Here is a 25,643-nt window from a genome sequence, read left to right as displayed (position 1 = left end):
GGTGTCTCTGTAAGTTAAAAGACACGTGCAATCTGCTCTACACATTGAAGTAGCAGATTTGGGGTCTTCAAACTTACTTTTAACGATTGTTGGATGTGGTCCTGGTGGGCTGGTCTTGGTGGGCAAGACAGGCGGCGGCTGTGGTCCTGGTGTCTCTGTAAGTTAAAAGACACTTGCAATCTGCTCTACACATTGAAGTAGCAGATTTGGGGTCTTCAAAATGTACTTTTAACGATTGTTGGATGTGGTCCTGGTGGGCTGTTCCTGGTGGGCTGTTCCTGGTGGGCAAGACAGGCGGCGGCTGTGGTCCTGGTGTCTCTGTAAGTTAAAAGACACTTGCAATCTGCTCTACACATTGAAGTAGCAGATTTGGGGTCTTCAAAACTTACTTTTAACGATTGTTGGATGTGGTCTTGGTGGGCTGGTCCTGGTGGGTTGGTCCTGGTGGGAACACAGGCGGCGGCTGTGGTCCTGGTCCCTGGTGTATCTGTAATAAGTATAATGGATTTATAGTTAGACCACCCCCTGAACTAGGTGATGTTTAACTATAAACACCCTGCTGAAATGATGTGAGAAATGTTCATTAAAGGTGAACACCAAAACCCCAAAACAGGTGCACGTTATACCATTCATTTCCATGTCAAAAATAAATATTTTGAAATGTGAACCCACCATGTCAAAATATATTTACCACATTTTATTTTCTAAAATCACCTCACCCAAAAAACCTTTAACCCCTTCACCCCCAAGGGTGGTTTGCACGTTAATGACCGGGCCAATTTTTACAATTCTGACCACTGTCCCTTTATGAGGTTATAACTCTGGAACGCTTCAACGGATCTTGGCGATTCTGACATTGTTTTCTCGTGACATATTGTACTTCATGATAGTGGTAAAATTTCTTTGATATTACCTGCGTTTATTTGCAAAAAAAATGGAAATTTGGCGAAAATTTTGAAAATTTTGCAATTTTCCAACTTTGAATTTTTATGCCCTTAAATCACAGAGATATGTCACACAAAATACTTAATAAGTAACATTTCCCACATGTCTACTTTACATCAGCACAATTTTGGAACCAAAATTTTTTTTTGTTAGGGAGTTATAAGGGTTAAAAGTTGACCAGCAATTTCTCATTTTTACAACACCATTTTTTTTTAGGGACCACATCTCATTTGAAGTCATTTTGAGGGGTCTATATGATAGAAAATACCCAAGTGTGACACCATTCTAAAAACTGCACCCCTCAAGGTGCTCAAAACCATATTCAAGAAGTTTATTAACCCTTCTGGTGCTTCACAGGAATTTTTGGAATGTTTAAATAAAAATGAACATTTAACTTTTTTTTCACAAAAAATTTACTTCAGCTCCAATTTGTTTTATTTTACCAAGGGTAACAGGAGAAAATGGACCCCAAAAGTTGTTGTACAATTTGTCCTGAGTACGCCGATACCCCATATGTGGGGGTAAACCACTGTTTGGGCGCATGACAGAGCTCGGAAGCGAAGGAGCGCCATTTGACTTTTCAATGCAAAATTGACTGGAATTGAGATGGGACGCCATGTTGCGTTTGGGGAGCCCCTGATGTGCCTAAACATTGAAACCCCCCACAAGTGACACCATTTTGGAAAGTAGACCCCCTAAGGAACTTATCTAGAGGTGTGGTGTGCACTTTGACCCACCAAGTGCTTCACAGAAGTTTATAATGCAGAACCGTAAAAATAAAAAATCATATTTTTTTCACAAAAATTATTTTTCGCCTTCAATTTTTTATTTTCCCAAGGGTAAGAGAAGAAATTGGACCCCAAAAGTTGTTGTACAATTTGTCCTGAGTACGCTGATACCCCATATGTGGGGATAAACCACTGTTTGGGCGCATGGGAGACCTCGGAAGGGAAGGAGCGCCGTTTGACTTTTCAATGCAAAATTGACAGGAATTGAGATGGGACGTCATGTTGCGTTTGGAGAGCCCCTGATGTGCGTAAACATTGAAACCCCCCACAAGTGACACCATTTTGGAAAGTAGACCCCCTAAGGAACTTATCTAGAGGTGTGGTGAGCACTTTGACCCACCAAGTGCTTCACAGAAGTTTATAATGCAGAACCGTAAAAATAAAAAATCATATTTTTTCACAAAAATTATCTTTTCACCCCCAATTTTATATTTTCCCAAGGGTAAGAGAAGAAATTGGACCCCAAAAGTTGTTGTACAATTTGTCCTGAGTACGCTGATACCCCATATGTGGGGGTAAACCACTGTTTGGGCGCATGGGAGAGCTCGGAAGGGAAGTAGCAGCGTTTGACTTTTCAATGCAAAATTGACAGGAATTGAGATGGGACGCCATGTTGCGTTTGGAGAGCCACTGATGTGCCTAAACATTGAAACCCCCCACAAGTGACACCATTTTGGAAAGTAGACCCCCTAAGGAACTTATCTAGATGTGTTTTGAGCGCTTTGACCCACCAAGGGCTTCACAGAAGTTAATAATGCAGAGCTGTAAAAATAAAACAAAAATTTTTTCCCACAAAAATTATTTTTTTAGCCCCCAGTTTTGTATTTTCCCGAGGGTAGCAGGAGAAATTGGACCCCAAAAGTTGTTGTCCAATTTGTCCTGAGTGCGCTGATACCCCATATGTGGGGGGAACCACCGTTTGGACGCATGGAAGGGCTCGGAAGTGAAGGAGCGCCATTTGGAATGCAGACTTAGATGGAATGGTCTGCAGGCGTCACATTGCGTTTGCAGAGCCCCTAATGTACCTAAACAGTAGAAACCCCCCACAAGTGACACCATGTTGGAAAGTAGACCCCCTAAGGAACTTATCTAGATGTGTGGTGAGTGCTTTGACCCACCAAGGGCTTCACAGAAGTTTATAATGCAGAGCCGTAAAAATAAAACAAAAATTTTTTCCCACAAAAATTATTTTTCAGCCCCCAGTTTTGTATTTTCCCGAGGGTAACAGGAGAAATTGGACCGCAAAAGTTGTTGTCCAATTTGTCCTGAGTGCGCTGATACCCCATATGTGGGGGGAACCACCGTTTGGACGCATGGAAGGGCTCGGAAGTGAAGGAGCGCCATTTGGAATGCAGACTTAGATGGAATGGTCTGCAGGCGTCACATTGCGTTTGCAGAGCCCTCTAATGTACCTAAACAGTAGAAACCCCCCACAAGTGACACCATGTTGGAAAGTAGACTCCCTAAGGAACTTATCTAGATGTGTGGTGAGTGCTTTGACCCACCAAGGGCTTCACAGAAGTTTATAATGCAGAGCCGTAAAAATAAAACAAAAATTTTTTCCCACAAAAATTATTTTTCAGCCCCCAGTTTTGTATTTTCCCGAGGGTAACAGGAGAAATTGGACCCCAAAAGTTGTTGTCCAATTTGTCCTGAGTGCGCTGATACCCCATATGTGGGGGGAACCACCGTTTGGATGCATGGGAGGGCTCGGAAGGGAAGGAGCACCATTTGGAATGCAGACTTAGATGGAATGGTCTGCAGGCGTCACATTGCGTTTGCAGAGCCCCTAATGTACCTAAACAGTAGAAGCCCCGCACAAGTGACCCCATTTTGAAAACTAGACCCCCCAAGGAACTTATCTAGATGTGTTGTAAGAACTTTGAACCCCCAAGTGTTTCACTACAGTTTATAACGCAGAGCCGTGAAAATAAAAAATCCTTTTTTTTCCCACAAAAATTATTTTTTAGCCCCCAGTTTTGTATTTTCCCAGGGGTAACAGGAGAAATTGGACCCCAAAGGTTGTTGTCCTATTTGTCCTGAGTACGCTGATACCCCATATGTTGGGGTAAACCCCTGTTTGGGCACACAGGAGAGCTCGGAAGGGAAGGAGCACTGTTTTACTTTTTCAACGCAGAATTGGCTGGAATTGAGATCGGACGCCATGTCACGTTTGGAGAGCCCCTGATGCCCCGAAACAGTGGAAACCCCCCAATTATAACTGAAACCCTAATCCAAACACACCCCTAACCCTAATCCCAACAGTAACCCTAACCACACCTCTAACCCTGACACACCCCTAACCCTACTCCCAACCCTATTCCCAACCGTAAATGTAATCTAAACCCTAACCGTAACTTTAGCCCCAACCCTAACCCTAACTTTAGCCCCAACCCTAACTGTAGCCTTAACCCTAGCCCCAACCCTAGCCCTAACCCTAACCCTAATGGGAAAATGGAAATAAATACATTTTTTTTTATTTTTCCCTAACTAAGGGGGTGATGAAGGGGGGTTTGATTTACTTTTATAGCGAGTTTTTTTAGCGGATTTTTGTGATTGGCAGCCGTCACACACTGAAAGACGTTTTTTATTGCAAAAAATATTTTTTGCGTTACCACATTTTGAGAGCTATAAATTTTCCACATTTTGGTCCACAGAGTCATGTGAGGTCTTGTTTTTTGCGGGACGAGTTGACGTTTTTATTGGTAACTTTTTGGGCACGTCACATTTTTTGATCGCTTTTTATTCCGATTTTTGTGAGGCAGAATGACCAAAAACCAGCTATTCATGAATTTCTTTTGGGAGAGGCGTTTATACTGTTCCGCGTTTGGTAAAATTGATAAAGCAGTTTTATTCTTCGGGTCAGTACGATTACAGCAATACCTCATTTATATTATTTTTTTTATGTTTTGGCGCTTTTATACGATAAAAACTATTTTATGGAAAAAATAATTATTTTTGCATCGCTTTATTCTCAGGACTATAACTTTTTTATTTTTTTGCTGATCATGCTGAATGGCAGCTCGTTATTTGCGGGACAAGATGACGCTTTCAGCGGTACCATGGTTATTTATATCTGTCTTTTTGATCGCGTGTTATTCCACTTTTTGTTCGTCGGTATGATAATAAAGCGTTGTTTTTTGCCTCATTTTTTTTTTTTTTTCTTACGGTGTTTACTGAAGGGGTTAACTAGTGGGCCAGTTTTATAGGTCGGGTCGTTACGGACGCGGCGATACTAAATATGTGTACTTTTATTGTTTTGTTTTTTTTATTTTTTTTTACACATTTGGAAAAATTTTTTTTATACTTTTTTACTTTGCCCCAGGGGGGGACAATACAGATCGGTGATCTGCCAGTTTGCATAGCACTCTGACAGATCACCGATCTGAGAGAAGTGCAGGCTGCTTCACAGTGCCTGCTTTGAGCAGGCTTCTGTGAAGCCACCTCCCTCCCTGCAGGACCCGGATCCGCGGCCATCTTGGATCCGGGTCTGGAGCAGGCAGGGAGGGAGGTAAGACCCTCGCAGCAACGCGATCACATCGCGTTGCTGCGGGGGGCTCAGGGAAGCCCGCAGGGAGCTCCCTCCCTGCGCGATGCTTCCCTGCACCGCCGGCACATCGCGATCATGTTTGATCGCGGTGCGCCGAGGGTTAATGTGCCGGGAGCGGTCCGTGACCGCTCCTGGCACATAGTGCCGGATGTCAGCTGCGATAGGCAGCTGACACCCGGCCGCGATCGGCCGCGCTCCCCCCGTGAGCGCCGCCGATCGCGCTGGACGTACTATCCCGTCGGTGGTCATACGGGCCCACCCCACCTCGACGGGATAGTACGTCAGATGTCAGAAAGGGGTTAAAGTATAACCTTTATTAAAAAATGAGATGTCAACCAACTCTGTATTGCATGTGTAACCATTGGTACATACACCAGTTTTAAATTTACCTTTCTGAAATGATACTACGGACATTTTTTTAACAAACATTTTATTATTCTTTTTTTTTTCTTTTTTTTTTTTCACATCACAATTAGGAGCTGAAATGCTCTTTATTTTAAATACAAGTACGGTACATCAACTGCGAATGGTTTCAACAGAAAATCAACACTTTTAAATAGAAAAAAAAAATGCACGCTCACACATTCAAACCACAAGCTGCAGACTAGACTTTGCAAAAATACATCCGATTTAAAAAAAAATAAATAAAATAAAAAAAAAAATACACACATTTAAACCACATGCTGCACAGACCACTATACTTAGTAAATACATCACAAAAAGGCAATTAACCAATTAGGCATGGACAAATGCACATGCAGTCAACAAGATGCACACAAACATGCCTGGTATGTGTCCACGTTCAGGATTGCATCAGGATTTGATAAGGATTTTCCATCAGTATTTGTAATCCAAAACCAGGAGTGTAACAATTAGAGGAAAAGTATAATAGAAACATATGCACCACTTCTGCATTTATCACCCACTCCTGGTTTTGGCTTACAAATACTGATGAAAAATCCTGACCAAATCCTGATGCAATCCTTAACGTGGACACATATCCTCCTGAAGCGCCCCCACACCGCCACAGGGCCGAGGGGTACCCGGAGCCGGGCCTCTGAGTTTCAGTCTTGGGGTTGTCACGGTGGCTAGACCCGGTCCGTGGCCCTGTCTGTCAGTGGGGGACGTCCGGTGCAAATAGTGGTGTTGATGGGGATGTAGCGGTGCAGTGGTGAGGTGCAGGTCGCGGCAAATAACGAGGACACCAGGTTGCAGTCTCTTTACCTCTTTACTGGAGATCTCTGAGTCCTCAGTCCAGAATACGGTTCACCAGGCTGCGCAAGTCCGACCGGTCCAATGGCACCTCCAGAGTTCTCCTCACAGGTGGAAATCAGTGCCCTCCTTCTAGCGCTGTGTGTTGTAGTCCTTCCCTGCTGTGCTCACGGAAAGTACCCCACAACCGTTGTGTCTGTTTCTTAAGTTCCCTCACAACTCAATTACTTGATGTTCTTCTCGTATTCCATCCCGCCCTGTTATTCAGGTTGGAACGGCACCCGTTTGTCAGGTAGGCCTGGAGTTCTTCCGGGACCCTAGAGACGCCCCTCTCCCGCAATTGCCCCCCAAGACTTCATAGGTGATATGTGTTAGACAGCCCGCCTTAAACTGACTGCCCTGCCACTGTTTGGAGTATGGCTTGAAGCTGTATGCTATTCAACTCCCTCGGCGTTCCGGCCACCGGTAATGCGCCTCAGTAGGATGTTGCTCCGGTCTTACAGCATGACCCCTACTGGTATTCTCCTTTCGCTTGATCTCGTTTCTCACTCAGCACAATCTATCTCGCTTCTAGTCCTTTCTTAGGGCACCGCCGCTATGCTGAGCAGGCACGGTCCCGTTACGTTCTTTCCAATGCCAAGCCTCTGTCAGGATCCCACCCCTGACAGAGACCCTACTGTCTCTTCCTCCACAACACCCTCTGCCACAAGGTGTTGCTTCGTTCAATCCAGTCAGCTTTCTGATCTAACTTCCTGCCTGACCCCCAGTTTACCCACTATGGTGGGGAGTGGCCTAATGAATAGCACCCTTAGCTCCCCCCGGAGGCCCAGCTGTGAAATGTATTGGTGTCTGTGATACCTGATCAGATGAACTCCTTCAGTGCCATCGGACGCACCATAGCTCCCCATAGTGGCGGAGCCACAGTACTGCAACGACCAGGACTCTGGGGCGCTGCACTCCCCCCTGGTTAAACACAGTACTCCGGGACTGGGAAGAAAACAACAATACAAGTTAGCAAAAAGACATACAATTTTGTTGAGTGCAAAACAATAAGTATACTTGAACAGGCTTCCCTTTATGGGAGGTGAGGACACTTAAACGTTACAAACATGGTTAACATTATAAATTACAGGCTATAAATAACTCCTGTTACCCAACGGGGTATTCTACTAAGTGCAAAATTGTTGAACAATAATTTAACATTGCCTTTAAGGACTCACACTCTAAATCCACTAAAGACCTTCCTATAATCACATTATAAGGCACTTTAACTTTTTTCATTCTCCTACTTTGGATCTGCAGGACCGCCTGTCCTATCGGCACCAGACCTACTGCCTCTCCTTTCTGTTACAGGACCGCCCCGTTCAGCCAGGGCCTACTGCCTTTTCAACTACTATACACAGTATAGATCATAACTTTTTCTTTCAGTTTGAGAACACTGAGCCGGCACTACTTGGCTCCTAGAAGGACTCATTCACTAACCCCTACGGGTTCACTTTCTGTCCTTAGTAACACATTATTAACTTTCACTGGGGAACGCAGGGTCTACCTTCTATCCCCCCCTTCTTTTTCTTACCAACATTATTAACTATCTTCTTTTCATAACGTTAAACTTGCTCCCTACTATGCATGCTGGACACCACATCTACCTCTACGGGTCCACTGCATCCTTCTATTACCTTTCACTTTCTTCTTTCCGAAAACATCATCAGCATTTCTTTACATTTAACTAATTGCATACACATAACTTTTACATGTGAATGTTATCATCACTTTTCTTTATCAGCATTATAGCTATTGGCCTTAAAGCATTATCAACAAATGAACATCCCCTTTAAGAGGGGATCAAGTCTTTCTGAGGTAGCATGTCTTCTCAGACTACCAGTCCATACTCAGCAAAGGCTCCGGTGCGGTATCTTCGCAAAGAGTCCTTCTTTAAGTATAACCAGCAGGGAGCTCCTTTAAGAAGGTGCAAACTATTTACAAGCAGTTTGTATCATGCACTGTTCATGATTCAGCAGTTTTTATAACATTGTGGAACAAAAAAGCAAAAATGAAAGTGAAAGCAAAAATAAAAAGCAATAGGGATCCCGGGTAAACAAAGGGATCCCTTTAAGAGTTAACCCAGGACGGGTTTTAGCAGCAAAACAGCAAGGAAATAAACAGTTAACTATTTACAGTTTCAGGTTTCCGAGGCTTAGTTGGACGGCTTCCAGGGCTGCTCCTGGCCCTTAACCCTTCTTGGCCTGGGCAAAGTGAGGTCCAGGGTTACACCCAGTGCTGGACAAACGCCGTTAATCCATCTTTCATGTACGATTAAATCATGCGCAGCGATGGAGGTCTGCGCAGCTTGAGTATGGGCATCTGCTGCAGCAGAGGTAGCGGCTGCTGCAAGATCAGTCACTGGAACGGAGTCAGCAGCTGTGGCACTAGCAGTCGCTGGGGTGGTGTCGGTCGTCAGGGCAGGGTGGCTCTTCCTACCTGCTTCAGATGCGGTTCCTCCGGTGCCGGTCTGCTCCGTCTCCGCTGGGGTCTGGAACGCTGGCTGCGGGGCCTTGTTCTGCGACGCTGTCATCTCTGCTTGCAGCACCTCGCTTTCCGGCAGGGCCTTGCTTTCCAGCTTCGGAGCGCTGGGACTTCTTCCCTGCTCCGGACCAGATGAGGCTGCCGACAGATGTCCGGTGAGGCTCCTGATGATGGCCTTCTTCCACCCGGCCTCGGTGCTCAGCTGCGTCCGCCGGGGTCGGTCGCTGAGCTCGTCCACTCCGGCCTGCAGGAATTCAGCATCAGCGGTGGAGGCCTGGTTGCGGTGCCCCTCCGGGTGGCTGGGGGAGTCCTCTGCTCCGACCCCACGCTCCGGCTCCGGGCGGCTCGCCATGGCGTCCTCCATGTCGCTCGCTCCTTCTTCCTGGTCCTTTTCCCGCTCTCTTCTTCGTGGGCGGTTTCGTTTTCGTTGTCTCTGCCCACCATTAAGGATCAGGAGGCGGATCTCGGCTGCTGACGGACACGTCCTCAAGGGGCCGAGATATTTAGACTGGGCGGCCATTGTCTTTCGCGCTCTTCAGCTTGTTCACGCCCACTTCCACGCCCTTCTTCTTCTCCTGCGCTCTCCTTAGCGCTGTAATGGCGGCGGTTTTGGCGGGAACTTCTGGCGGCAAGTGGCAACACACAGTCCTTGTAATAAAGCACAGTCCAAGCATGATAAATCACAGTTCCAAGGCACACATGACCTGATTCTTCAGGCTTAAGTAGATCCTGTTCGTGACGCCAAATTGAAGCGCCCCCACACCGCCACAGGGCCGAGGGGTACCCGGAGCCGGGCCTCTGAGTTTCAGTCTTGGGGTTGTCACGGTGGCTAGACCCGGTCCGTGGCCCTGTCTGTCAGTGGGGGACGTCCGGTGCAAATAGTGGTGTTGATGGGGATGTAGCGGTGCAGTGGTGAGGTGCAGGTCGCGGCAAATAACGAGGACACCAGGTTGCAGTCTCTTTACCTCTTTACTGGAGATCTCTGAGTCCTCAGTCCAGAATACGGTTCACCAGGCTGCGCAAGTCCGACCGGTCCAATGGCACCTCCAGAGTTCTCCTCACAGGTGGAAATCAGTGCCCTCCTTCTAGCGCTGTGTGTTGTAGTCCTTCCCTGCTGTGCTCACGGAAAGTACCCCACAACCGTTGTGTCTGTTTCTTAAGTTCCCTCACAACTCAATTACTTGATGTTCTTCTCGTATTCCATCCCGCCCTGTTATTCAGGTTGGAACGGCACCCGTTTGTCAGGTAGGCCTGGAGTTCTTCCGGGACCCTAGAGACGCCCCTCTCCCGCAATTGCCCCCCAAGACTTCATAGGTGATATGTGTTAGACAGCCCGCCTTAAACTGACTGCCCTGCCGCTGTTTGGAGTATGGCTTGAAGCTGTATGCTATTCCACTCCCTCGGCGTTCCGGCCACCGGTAATGCGCCTCAGTAGGATGTTGCTCCGGTCTTACAGCATGACCCCTACTGGTATTCTCCTTTCGCTTGATCTCGTTTCTCACTCAGCACAATCTATCTCGCTTCTAGTCCTTTCTTAGGGCACCGCCGCTATGCTGAGCAGGCACGGTCCCGTTACGTTCTTTCCAATGCCAAGCCTCTGTCAGGATCCCACCCCTGACAGAGACCCTACTGTCTCTTCCTCCACAACACCCTCTGCCACAAGGTGTTGCTTCGTTCAATCCAGTCAGCTTTCTGATCTAACTTCCTGCCTGACCCCCAGTTTACCCACTATGGTGGGGAGTGGCCTAATGAATAGCACCCTTAGCTCCCCCCGGAGGCCCAGCTGTGAAATGTATTGGTGTCTGTGATACCTGATCAGATGAACTCCTTCAGTGCCATCGGACGCACCATAGCTCCCCATAGTGGCGGAGCCACAGTACTGCAACGACCAGGACTCTGGGGCGCTGCACTCCCACCTGAACAGGCATAAGATTGGCGAAGGCATAATAAGGTGCAGGCACATGAAGACATACATACAAAAGCACACAGCCGTAGAAAAATACATGCACACACACACACACACACGCACATAAGCTTTATGCAAATACACATATGTACAACAAAGGCAGAAAGGTGGACCCAAACAGAAGACGCATAAGCACACACATTCGCACACACACGTAAAAAAGGCTGACAATCCTCCGGCTGGAGCTGCATGTCTTCACAGTGGCTGGCATCAGGGTGGATCTGGACTCTAGCATGGCACTGGCTGTTGCAGGACGATGGCAGGCCTCTGGTTCTCTTCAGGTTTTAAGCTCTTGCTGTAGTCAGTACCTCATACACACACAAATGCACAGGCACACAGATGCACACAAAAATTGCAATACTCACACTGGCTCTATGGTGGCTGGAGTCTTGTGGCAGGCTTGCTGGAGTCTTGTGGCAGGCTTGCTGGAGTCTTGTGGCAGACTTGCTGGAGTCTTGTGGCAGGCTTGCTGGAGTCTTGTGGCAAGCTTGCTGGAGTCTTGTGGCAGGCTTGCTGGAGTCTTGTGGCAGGCTCCTGTGGCAGGCTGGGGTCTTGTGGCAGGCTGGCTCTTGCTGGCAGTCTTCTCCTCTCTGTCTTCTTGCTGGCATATGTGGGGTTGAAGGCCCAGGCCAGGTTTATATAGATTTGGGGGTGTCTGGCCAATTGGCAACAAAATCCAGCTTCTGAGCATGCTCAGTGTAAAAAAACGTATTGCAGCGCTGCATTGCGTCGTACGACGTGTCCCGACACATCCGTCGCTCATAGGCTTCCATTGTAGCCAACGACGCATGCCGCAGGATGCGTCGCAACACGTTTTTTAGGCGGAGACAAAAAACGTTACAATCAACGTTTTTTGCCGACAACGTGTCGCCAAATTTCGACGCATACGTCGTACGACGTACACGACGTATGCCAATCCGTCGCAATACGTCGCCAATACAAGTCTATGGGGAAAAAACGCATCCTGCAAACACTTTTGCAGGATGCGTTTTTGCTGAAAAAAGACGATTTGAGACGGTTTGCAGTTAACGCTAGTGTGAAAGTAGCCTATCACTGCAATCACGCCGACCTGAAGCGTAAAGTCGCCAAATTACTTATACCACACGAGGAACAACATAAAAAATAAATAAAACCATTTCTTCACCTGCTGTTGATTTTTTTCATTCTACCTCCGAAAGATCACAGTAAGGCTCGGCGCTCTTCGCTGGGCATTTGCTGTACACTGCGGTTTCCGTGTAAATCCCTGAAATATGTGATTTAGATGGAACCCTCGAAATAAGATTCCCTATAATGAGGCATATGGAGGCACTGTGGATGGCATCTGACTTGTGATCCGGTGGCGTCCGTCTATTTAGGATTGCATAAAAATGCTGCCGGCCACAGTTTTGTGCACGTCTGAAAGTCCAGAGTATCTCTGATGCCTCATTATAGTGAATTGATTCCTAGGGGGTTTCATCCAGGGGCGGGCTAGGCAGGAGGGCAGAGAGGCAATTACCCCCCCGGGCCGCTCCCCCAGCAGCTGTACAGGGCTGGCCGCCTGATGGCTACGTCTAGCATCACAGTCTGTCGGCCCAAAAATCAGCGCACTCGTCTGTGCCGGGGCTGGGAGCTGTGTACAGCCATCTAACATTGAAGGCTGCCGCTGCAAAGCTCCCGCTCCCTCCGTGTTCTCTGTACTTCTAGGTCAGGTGTTGGCACATGCGCGATGACGTGATCGTGCATGCGCCAACATGTACTGGATGCTGGAAGCAGCGGTGCTGCTGGGGAGCGGCTATGAGGTAAGTATGAAAAACATTTTGTTTTCTTTATAAAATGAATTCAATGAGTGAGAGGGTGAGGGTAACTGCAAGTGATGAAGTGGGGGTGTAAGGGGGACTGCACATGATGGAGTTAGGGGGTTAAAGGAAACTGCACATGATGGAGATTGGGGGTTAAAGGAAACTGCACATGATGGAGTTTGGGGGTTAAAGGAGACTGCAAATGATGAAGTGGGGGAGTGGGGCTGCACGTGATGATGTGGGGGGTTAGGAGGACTGCACACGATGAAGGGGGAGTGGGACTGCACATGAAGTGGGGGCTAAGGGGAACGGCACATGATGAAGTGGTAGAGTGAGGGGCATTGCACATGATGAAGTGGGGGGAGTTGGGCTGCACATGGAGTGGGGGGTAAGGGGGACTGCACATGATGAAGGGAGAGTGGGGCTGCACATGAAGTGGGGGGTAAGGGGGACTGAACATGATGAAGTGGGGGGAAGTAACGGGGATTGCACATGATGACGTGGGGGGAATGATGCTGCACATAATGAAGTGGGGGTAAGGGGGACTGCACATGAAGAGGGGGGTAAGGGGGCTGCACATGATGATGTGGGGGGTTAGGAGGACTGCACATGATGAAGTGGGGGGTAAGGGGGCTGCACATTATGAAGTGGGGAGTGGGGCTGCACATGATGAAGTGGGAGGTAAGGGGGACTGCACATGAAGTGGTGGGTAAGGGGGACTGCACATGATGAAGTGGGGGCTAAGGGGGACTGCACATGATGAAATGGGGGTAAGGGTGACTGCACATGATGAAGTGAAGTGGGGGGTAAGGGGCTGCACATTATGAAGTGGGGGGAGTGGAGCTGCACATGATGAAGTGGGAAGTAAAATAGACTGCACATGAAGTGGTGGGTAAGGGAACTGCACATGAAGTGGGGGTAAGGGGGACTGCACATGGTGAAGTGGGGGCTAAGGGGGACTGCACATGATGAAGTGGGGGTAAGGGTGACAGCACATGATGAATTCAGTGTGAGGGACGGGGACAGCAATTTAACTGAAGGTGGGGGGTAGGGAGAACAAATTATGAATTGAAGGTGGGGTCATAGGAGAGCAAATGATGATCTAGAGGGAGAACAAATACTGAATTTTGAGGGTGGGGGAGTAAAGGATGTATTGAATGTCGGGTAGAGCATTTAATAATTAATAGATGGTGGGAGACAAAGACAAGACAATGAATTAGGGTGGGAGGGGCATGTAAATATAATGAATCGGGGTTAGGGTTAGAGCGGGAGATACATAATAGGGACGTTGAGGATGAAGTGACTGGTAATGAACTGGGGGAAAGTGCTAATTAATTTATATATTAAATGGAGAAAGTGACTATTTATAGTTAGTGAGTGCACAGTGGTGGATTATAATTTTATATTTGGAATGATGGGTTGCATAATAACCAATTATATAATGATTGTGAGAGCACCTCTGTATTCAGACGTGCACTGTAGAACAAAGGAAAAAAGTGGGGAATGTGCTCTGGAAACTGTGTTATTTTATGCAGAAACGAGTCCAGGCTGGAGGAAGTGATGGCGGTCTGGGGTGCATGAAAAAGAAAAGCAAAGATGAAGAACTTCAGCTAGAGATGTCACTGGTGAGTCAGTGTGTTACCTGTACACTGACACTATGCACTGTATACTATATACAGAGCTCCTGTGTATGTGGAACGCCCGCCAGGGCTGTGGGGATACTCGGTACTGGGTCCGGTACTTAAAGGGGATGTGTCACGGCGGCGGCGACCTGGTCTGTGACCCTGGGAGCCCAAGTAAAAGGGAAAGGTCTTTAAAGGGGTTTGAATAAAGTTTATTTGTGACACCACCTGTGGTATTCGGTCAGGGTGACCGACACTGCTTAAAGGGGCCTCTGGAGAGATGTTGTGGCAGCAGTGATGGTATGGCTTCCCACAGGTGAAGCTGGGTCCCCAAGGCTCCCGATGTATAGATAAAGATGGTGGGTGGTGTAGCAAGAAACAGAGGACACAGGTTTCCAGTCTCTTTATCTTGTTTACTGATGAATTCAGGCAGCCACAGTCCAGGGTACCAAATCACAGGTGTCAATGGTCCGGCCGGCTTGGAAGCGAGTTGGGAGTCCCCTTTACCAGGTGGAGTTAGAAGCCTTCCCTCCAGTTCTGTGGTGTAGTTCCTTGCTGCCCTAGGCCTCTCACAGGGTCCTCACGTGTTCTCTCTGTCCTCCTTGTAGGTAAGACACTAACCCATATGACAGGTGGCTTTAGCCTTTTTACAGGGTCTCTATCATGACCTGGGCTCTATGCGCCACTGTATCTCCAGGTGTCAGGGCGGACAGGTGACTTGTAATCCAGCTGTCCTGCCGGTTTCTGCTGTGAGCCACAAAGTCCCTCACAACCTCGGCCTTCCAGCTACCAGTGTCTGCGCTCTGTAGGGAGGTAGCCCAGTCACAGCTATTCTCCCCAGTTCTCAATCTCCTGCGCTTCACTTCACCTACACACTCTACAATCCATTCGGCTTTCTCTTTCTCTCTTTCTAGGAGCTGCAGCACTTCTCATGGCTGCATGGCCTCTCTACTCCCTTCTCCTCTGTCTCTCTGACAGGAACTAACTGACTTTCCCTCCAGACCAGAATATATATAGGGGAGCCACCCACAAGCTGGATCAGAGCTCCCCCTTCTGGCCTGGAGTGTGAACATGTTGCATGTTTGTGTTTACCTGATAAAGAAGATCCTTCCTTGCTTCCAAGTGTGACATCACTCTCCCCATGAGGAATCCAATGCCACTGTGACAAAAAGGTACCTGGGGTGTCACGTGTGTCACTGGAGATCACTGTATTACCTGTACACTGCATACTATATACCGCAGTCCTGTGCATAATGTCACTCGTGATCGCTGTATTACCTGTACACTGACATTGTGTACAGAGCTCCTGTGTATAATGTCACTAGTGATCCCTGTATTACCTGCACATTTACGCTATATACAGAGCTCCTGTGTATAATGTCACTGGTGACCCCTGTATTCCCTTTACACTGACACTATATACAGAGCTCCTGTGTATAATGTCACTGGTGATCACTGTATTACCTGTACACTGACACTATATACAGAGTGTGGGGTACTCGGAACCGGGTCAGACAGTTCTTTGGGGAAGTCACGGGCCGTGACCCGACTCCTTGGCCCTGGCTGTGCCTTAAAATGGGGAATATGTATATGGGATTTAATGTGATGCCACCTGTGGTGTTCTGCAACGGATGCCTGCTTATGTAAGGCTTCGTGTGCTTTGTGGTGCAGGACTTAGGGCGCAAGAGATCACTGAATGACACAAGGACACAAGGACTGTAGTATTCTTTTCCTTTACTTGATGGTTGATAGTACAGACCGGGGTACTGGTAACAGATCGTACTGGAGAGCCAGGCAGCCTGGAAGCAATTTTTGGATATACCTGGCCAGGTAGGTATGGAGGCCTTCCTTCTGCACTGTCATTCCTTTTTCCTTGCTGCCTAATAGCTCACTCTCCTGCTTCTGTCTCTCTCTGTTTTTAAAAACTAACCATTGCCCGCATGGCAGGCAGCTTGAGCCTATCACAGCTGCTGCTCTTTTGTGTCGGCTCCAGGCTCTGGTATGCTGCTGTGCTGCCGGGAATTAGATCGGGCCAGGAGACCTGCAGTCCCCTGCCCTCCGGATTTAGCTGCCGGAACTTCAATACCCAAGCAACTACAGACTCCGGTATCCGGTTCCTAGCGCTCAGCTCTGGGGCGAGTTTAATCACAGCTCCACTCCCCAGGTTCTGCTCTACTTCTCTCCTACTGACACCTGGTAAGGGGACCCCTCCTTGCTTCCAGGCATGACATTACTCCCTGCGAGGGAGGCAATGCCACTGTGGCAACCAGACTCCTGGGGTGCCACAGATGGGTGTCTTACAGACACCTCTCCATTACTAATTCATGTTCTTGATGTCACCTGACAATACACCCCACAAATATGAACTCCACTTGCCACCGCTACAGGACAGGTGGGAAGAGTCGGGCAAAGTGCCAGAATTGGCGCATTTAATAGATGTGCCTTTTCAGGGCAGCTGCAGGCTGCAATTGTTAGGCTAGGAGGGGGGCAAATATCCATGGCCCCTTACCAGCCAGAGAATACCAGCCCCAATCTGTCTGCTTTTTTCAAATTATTTATTTAAATAATTACAAATACGGCGTGTTGACCCCTCTATTCTTGATAACCAACCTTGCTGGAGCTGGCAGCTGAGGGTTGCAGCCCCCAGCTGTGAGTTTTGCCTGGCTGGTTATCAAAAATGCAGGGGAACCCAAGCAGGTTTTTTTTAATTATTTATTTACAGCACAGGAGCTGCTGATGAATACTCCCATCTGCCACTCCTGCTCTCACTGTTGTTAGTGGCAGCAGGTTTCAGCTAATGGGAGCTGTAGTCCCATCAGCTGACACCAGTGACTGGAGGTAAACTTTATACTTCTGCTCACAGCTGAGCATTCACGCTGTCTTGACAGCGTGGTAACTGCAGTTCGCTGACCGGCAGGGATGATTTCACCCCTGATCAGAAGCGGTATGCCAGTGTTTCCCATGCTGTCATATTTTTTGGATATTACTATATTTGTGAATGGCAACAATCTGGCCAGAAAAACATACAGTAAGCGAACAGATAGTAATGGCTAAGTTCAGAGAGACAGTTGCCACCTACCAGTTTGCGTGAAAATATTCCAAAAGGACAGCTAATCTGAACTAAAAGAAATGACACAAAACAGGAAGACTATAAAGAACAATCTCAAAAAATTATAGATAAATTTGTCCAAAAGGGATATAATAAAACCAGCCTGAGTGAAATAAAAAAAAAACACTAGAAAATATATCTAGAGAATATCTACTCAGTACACATATACCAAAAAGAGAGAAAGTGACAAACGCTAGGTTTACGGTTCCAATTATAACCCAATCAATCAGAAATGCAATTATTAAAATGCATCGTAGAGAAACATTGGTCTCTCCTGCAGGGAGATAAAATAATAGGAGACCTAATTCTGCCCAAACCCAGTTTCATCTTTAAAGGGAACCTGTCACCCCCAAAATCGAGGGTGAGGTAAGCCCACCGGCATCAGGGGCTTATCTACAGCATTCTGTAATGCTGTAGATAAGCCCCGATGTATCCTAAAAGATGAGAAAAAGAGGCTAGATTATACTCACCCAGGGGCGTTCCCACTGCTGGTCCGGTCCGGCGCCTCCTATCTTCAAAAGATGACGTCCTCTTCTGGTCTTCACTCTGCGGCTCCGGAGCAGGCGTACTTTGTCTGCCCTGTTGGGGGCAGAGCAAAGTACTGCAGTGCGCAGGTGCTGGGCCTCTCTGACCTTTCCCGGCGCCTGCGCACTGCAGTACTTTGCTCTGCCCTCAACAGGGCAGAAATACTTGTTAGCACTTAAAGAGTGAAATAATTCTATATATCATTAAATATATTATAACGAAACCAGAAAACATGTTGCAAAACAAAAAGCACCAAAGGGCTAATTACCACCTAATAGTGTGAAACAGCCCGAAGCCTGCAAAGGAGGCCACCCACTCCATACTAATAATGAGAGCAAAGAGGATACAGGAGTATATTGGGTATTTAAATTTATTTAATTATACAAAAGGTAAATACACACATAAACCGCATAAATATGATGAATATATAAAATACATATAAAGTGCATAAGGATGGGGACAAATTCTCCCCAAATCATCATTAAATATATATATATATATATGTATATATATGTATATGACTTCAGTGATAACAAATAAGTTGAGTGGGGACCACTCACATGAATAGCAAATACCAACCACCAGAGTTATAGACCAAATACCAAGAAATTAGTGGCACGGATATATGTTTAAAAATTACTTTATTTGAACTGGTAACAACATATTTTATGTGCACATTAACATAAGGACACCATGTTGTTTTTTCAACGTGGTGTCCTTATGTTAATATATACCTCTTGTTACCAAGAGGTTATTATATGCACCAATTGACGTACACTGTTAGGGTGCATTGTATTTAATTACCTCTATACACCACATGTGATTCTCTGTTATCACTATTAAGATCTATACTTATTCAACACTGCCCGATACACATTGTATCATTATTTCCTTTTATATTGATCTATGCTCATCCAGAAATTCCTGATGCATATATGCACTAATGTATTTAATTATCTTTATACACCATATGGGATTCTTTGTCATTATATTTAAGTTAAATTTATGCCCATTTAATATTTGTCTGATATACATTACATTATTATCCTTTTATATTGATGTATGTTCATCCAGCACCTCCTGATGCGTATACTTCATGCTATTTCAGCACCTTTCCTTTCCCCTTCCTTTTCGTCTTCCATATGTGCTGCAACTTTAATTGGTAGTCTTCCCCTTGACTAAACATACAGGGGGACCTTCAAAATGCAATGCAGCCCTAGATTGCACTATGTTATGTATCCAGCGATTTCTAACATGTTTTTTTTTGGATTCTGTGGCTATCTGTTAGGCTGCTTTTAGCCATTTTTTCCCATCTCCCTTGTTCCACAACACAGCCATTAAGGTCACACCACACTTTATATGTTCTCTGACCTGGCCCTGTTGTTTACCCACATCAGTATGCCGGAGCTGTGCGCATGCGCCCTCGGCGATTCGCCGTCCCTGCTCTTTGTATCCCTGTGGCCTAGGAAACGCCAGGTACTCAGTTCCTGTGCGTCCGACCACGTGATGCAGTGGGCGGGGACTCCCGGGTCTGCTCATCGGCGCCTGCGCCGCACACCACTCTGGCGTCTGACGTCGGATTATTCCACAATATATAAACTCCTTGATATTTTCTTGTGCCACCCCCTGACGAAGGATTCTATATCCGAAACGTACGTTAGGGTGCGCATTGTTTGGATCCGGTGACGCCATAAAGGTACAGGTACTCCCATATACTCCCTTACTATCCTTAGCACCCAGCACTTTAATTTTTGCACACTGCACATTGCACTGTTTGCACAGGCATAAAAGCCCACGTCTTGTACCGTGGACTATATATCTTAATCCCTTATCTCAACCTATACACTTTTTTATCACCTGTGATACACAGTAATTTATATATTTTTTTTTTTTTTATAGGAGTCCTGAGATTAACCCTTCCTTATATGGTACACCCTATGCCTATTTCGGTTTTTATATATTGGTGATTATTTTATATATATATGTCACCTATTATATTGTTTTTATGTTATCCAACATGTGCACATAAAATATGTTGTTACCAGTTCAAATAAAGTAATTTTTAAACATATATCCGTGCCACTAATTTCTTGGTATTTGGTCTATAACTCTGGTGGTTGGTATTTGCCTCAACAGGGCAGGCAAAGTAGGCCTGCACCGGAGCCGCAGCGTGAAGACCAGAAGAGGACGTCATCGTAAGAAGATGGGAGGCCCCGGACCCAGACCACGACGCCCATCGGATCGGATGGCCCACCCAGGAGAGTATAATCTAACCTTTTTTTCTCATCCTTTAGGAAACATCGGGGGCTTATCTACAGCATTACAGAATGCTGTAGATAAGCCCCTGATGCCGATGGACTTACCTCACCCTCGATTTTGGGGGTGACAGATTCCCTTTAAAAGAGCTAATAATCTCTCAAGTAAAATAGCACCAACAGTGGTGAGAGGTATAAATGTAATATAGTAAGGAAGGAAGGTTTCTTCCCATGTAAAAATTGCACAATGTGTAAAGCAACAGGAGAGTACAACCCAATATACACCTTTAAAACCATAGAAAATACATGTATAACAATAAAAACACATTTAACTTGTCATGCAAAAGGTGTAATATAGTGCATAAAATTCCCATGCCAGAAACATTATATAGGTAGGACTAAACAAGAACTGCGAGTGAGATTGAAGGTGTTACTGATCTGCAACACAGGACTAAGGTAGAAGGGGGAAAACTGACCCTGCACTATGACTAGGCTGAAACCCTACGATAGGGTGGGCGACCCATTCCTTGCGAATAGACCCACCGACGATCCTAGATTAATCTCAAGCAAAGACCTATAGATAAGAGGAAGAGGTACCCTAAAAGAACTAAGGACTGGGTACAAAAACGGGTCACCTCCTAGTAGAAAACACAGAGAAGGCTGCAGAAACCAATAGAAAACAGAAACTAAGGCTAGCAGAACCAGAGGTACCAGCACTGCACAAATAACACACGCAGAACACAAAGCAACGCACCAAGCTAGAGCTCAAGCAGATTAACACTGTTGTCCAGCAAGGACTGGGAGGCAGGTGCTGGTTAATAAAGAGTGAAACAAACACCTGACCCAAGACAAAACCAGAGGAAAAAGACCAGCAGCCTGAACTCCACAAGAAAATGGCGGATAGTAACAAACTGAACAGGTTCTATCAGAAGGAACATATCTATAATATTAAGAGAAATTTCACTGGGCACCCCTATCACAGCATTTTAAACAGAGATGAGCGAATATTTCAATGTTTGGTTAGAATTACGATGGCTGATTTTGCCATATTCTTTGAATATTTGCTGAACATAGCCGAACGCCATTGAAGTCAATGGGAGGAAAACACAAACGCACACACAGCACCTTCAAACATTCCCAAAAGCTGCCAAAACACATCAAATTAGGGGCATACACCAGAAAAGTGGCTTGAATTCACCAACAGTACAAATTTTAGAATGGCACTGCAGCAATTAGCCATGCATGAGGTATCAGGGTCTGGGCCAGCATTTACAGCTTTGAATTGAACTTCAAATTAAGACGAGGAGGGTGAGAGATCAGTGTAGGCCTGCTGTGCTGGGAGCCCTGATATCACATGCAACAGCTCAACCTGTTTTGAAGCTTAGCACACTCAGGTGGCACAAATAACAGTTTTGTAGGCTACTATTGTCATAAAAATGTAAGGATAGTAACATGGGTAGTTGTCTCAAAGGTAGTGGAGGCCTGTCGGTCTCAAGGCCTACTGCTGCAGGTAACACACATGTAGGAGACCCAACCAGAAGGCTACACATTTCCAAAAATTAGTGGCAGATACCAACAAAGTTGCATCAATACAAATACATTAGAACTAGTATAATGGGGAACAACATCTCTTCCACTACAGCCAACCTAGCAGATCGATTGGAGACCCAATCAGGAGTCTTCAAATTTAAAAATAACAGGACTTGACACCACCGAAGTGGCATCAATTTCACCAGAGTATAAATAGTATACTAGGGACTGACACCTCTTCCACTACAGCCAATCCAGCAGATGGAGACACAACCAGGAGTGTTCACATTTCCAAAAATTAGTGGCAGACACCAACAAAGTGGCATCAATTTCACCAGAGTAGAAATAGTATAATAGGGACTGACACCTTTTCCACTACAGCCAACTCACCAGATAGAGACCCAACCAGGAGTGTTCACATTTCAATAAATTAGTGGCAGAAACCAACAAAATGGCATCAATTTCTCCAGAGCAGAAATAGTATAATGGGGAGAGACATCTCTTCCACTACAGGCAACCCAGCAGATAAAGAGACACAATCAGGAGTGTTCACATTTCCAAAAATTAGTGGCAGACACCAACAAAGAGGCATCAATTTCACTAGTAGAGTATAAATAGTATAATGGGCAGGGCCATATTTGCCACTAGGCAATTGAGGGCACATGCCTACGGCGGGACGATGCGGGGGGGCGGCAACTGAGCAAGTTTTTTTTCTGTTTTTTTTATTAAAGTCCGGGGTCACCTCCCGACCGCCCGCCTGCCTGCCTACTTGAAGACATCATACTCACCCTATTCCAGCGATGCCTGGTCTCAGCCCCGGCAGATCGTCCTGGGTGAGCGGTCACGTGGTACCGCTCATTAAGGTGATGAATATGGACGCATAACCATGACCTTAATGAGCAGTACCACGTGACCGCTCACGCAGGAAGAAGGTGCTGCACCGGGACAGAGATGGAGGGATGTTTGGCGTGGTTTGGGAAAGGTGAGTATGACAGCCAGGGAGGACGAGGGGGAGGATGAAGGAGGACGGGGAGCTGAGCCATGCAAGATGGGAGCGGGGAGCCGAGCCATGCATACAGGAGGGGAGGGGAGATGAGCCATGCATACAGGATGGGTGTGGGGGGGTGAGATGAGCCATGCATACAGGATGGGAGGGGGGGAGATGAGCCATTCATACAGGATGGGAGGGGGGGTGAGATGAGCCATGCATACAGGATGGGAGGAAGGGGGTGAGATGAGTCATGCATACAGGATGGGAGGAGGGGGGTGAGATGAGCCATGCATACAGGTTGGGAGGGGGGTGAGATGAGCCATGCACACAGGATGGGAGGGGGGGTGAGATGAGCCATGCACATCTACGACTACGTCCGGAACTGACTAACCTTCCCTACAGACTACCAGTTATATATGTGGGGAGTGACCTAATAAATAGGAGCAGAAGCTCCCCCTGGTGGTCAGGAGTGTGAAATGTGTTGCATGTTTGTGATACCTGGATGCAGTTATCCTTCTTTGCCTCCAAACATAGCATCACTCTCCCCGAGAGGAAAGCAATACCACTGCGATGACCAGGACCCTGGGGCGCCTCACACACATGATGGGAGGGGGGAGATGAGCCATGCATACAGGATGGGATGGGGGAGATGAGCCATGCATACAGGATGGGAGGGGGAAGATGAGACATGCATACAATGGGAGGGGGAGATGAGCCATGCATACAAGATAGGAGGGGGGCATTATACAGTATTGAGCATCATGTGTGGCCATTATACAGCATAGATCACTGTGTGGCCATTATACAGTATGGAGCATCATGTGTGGCCATTATACAGTATAGAGCACTGTGTGACCATTATACAGTATGGAGCATCATGTGTGGCCATTATACAGTATTGAGCACTGTGTGGTCACTATACAATATGGAACACTGTGTGGTCATTATACAGTATGGAACACTGTGTGGCCATTATACAGTATTGAGCACTGTGTGGTCATTATACAGTATGGAACACTGTGTGGTCATTATACAGTATGGAACACTGTGTGGCCATTATACAGTATTGAGCACTGTGTGGTCATTATACAGTATGGAACACTGTGTGGTCATTATACAGTATGGTGCATTGTGTGGCCATTATACAGTATGGAGCATCATGTGTGGCCATTATACAGTATTAAGCATCATGTGTGGCCATTCTACAGTATTGAGCATCATATGTGGCCATTATAAAGTATAGAGCACTGTGTGGCCATTATACAGTATGGAGCATCATGTGTGGCCATTATACAGTATAGAGCACTGTGTGACCATTATACAGTATGGAGCATCATGTGTGGCCATTATACAGTATTGAGCACTGTGTGGTCACTATACAGTATGGAACACTGTGTGGTCATTATACAGTATGGAACACTGTGTGGCCATTATACAGCATTGAGCACTGTGTGGTCATTATACAGTATGGAACACTGTGTGGTCATTATACAGTATGGTGCATTCTGTGGTCATTATACAGTATGGAGCATCATGTGTGGCCATTATACAGTATTAAGCATCATGTGTGGCCATTATACAGTATTGAGCATCATGTGTGGCAATTATACAGTATAGAGAACTGTGTGGTCATTATACAGTATGGAGCATCATGTGTGGCCATTATACAGTATAGAGCACTGTGTGGTCATTATACAGTTTGGAGCACTGTGTGGTCATTATACAGTATGGTGCACTGTGTGGCCATTATACAGCATGGAGCATCATGTGAGGCCATTAAACAGTATTGAGCATCATTTGTGGCCATTATACAGTACAGAGCGTTGTGTGGCCGATATACAGTATGGAGGATCATGTGTGGCCAATATACAGTATAGATCACTGTGTGGCCATTATACAGTATTGGCCATCATGTGGGGCCATTATACAGTATGGAGCACTGTGGGGCCGTTATACAGTATGGAGCATCATGTGTGGCCATTATACAGTATACAGCACTGTGTGGTCATTATACAGTATGGAGCACTGTGGGGTCATTATACAGTATGGTGCACTGTGTGGCCATTATACAGTATGGAACATCATGTGTGGCCATTATACAGTATTGAGCATCATGTGTGGCCATTATTCAGTATAGAGCACTGTGTGGCCATTATACAGTATGGAGCATCATGTGTGGCCATTATACAGTATAGAGCACTGTGTGGCCATTATACTGTATTGAGCATCATGTGGGGCCATTATACAGTATGGAGCACTGTGGGCCATTATACAGTATAGAGCACTGTGTGGCCATTATACTGTATGCAGCATCATGTGGGGCCATTATACAGTATTGGGCATCATGTGGGGTCGTTATACAGGATGGAGCACTGTGTGGCCATATTTTTTTTTTTATAATTATTGTTTATGAAACAGTGTCATCAGCAGTACTAAATGGGTGTGTTTGGGGTGTGACTAGTTGTGAAATGGGTGTGGTCAGAGGCATGGCCTAAAATTTGCCGCTTCTCTCTTTCCCTTCTTCTTCTAATGCAGTGTTTCTCAACTCCAGTCATCAAGACCCACCAACAGGTCAAGTTTTCAGGATATCCTTAGTTTTGCACAGGTGATAATTTCATCACCTGCTCAAGCATTTATTCCATCACCTATGCAATACTAAGGAAATCCTGAAAACATGACCCATTGGTGGGTCTTGAGGACCGGAGTTGAGAAACACTGTTCTAATGATAAACATCAAACAAAGCTCACAGACACAAAAAGAGGACTTCAAAGATCCTCCAAAAATTTGAAAAAATTCAGAGAAAAAAGCAGAGATGATTACCTGCTCAAGCCTCCAAAACAAATGC

The sequence above is a fragment of the Ranitomeya variabilis genome, chromosome 1 (genome assembly GCF_051348905.1).
Source record: "Ranitomeya variabilis isolate aRanVar5 chromosome 1, aRanVar5.hap1, whole genome shotgun sequence".
Lineage (NCBI taxonomy): Eukaryota > Metazoa > Chordata > Amphibia > Anura > Dendrobatidae > Ranitomeya > Ranitomeya variabilis.
Note: the sequence above shows the minus strand (reverse complement) of the source record.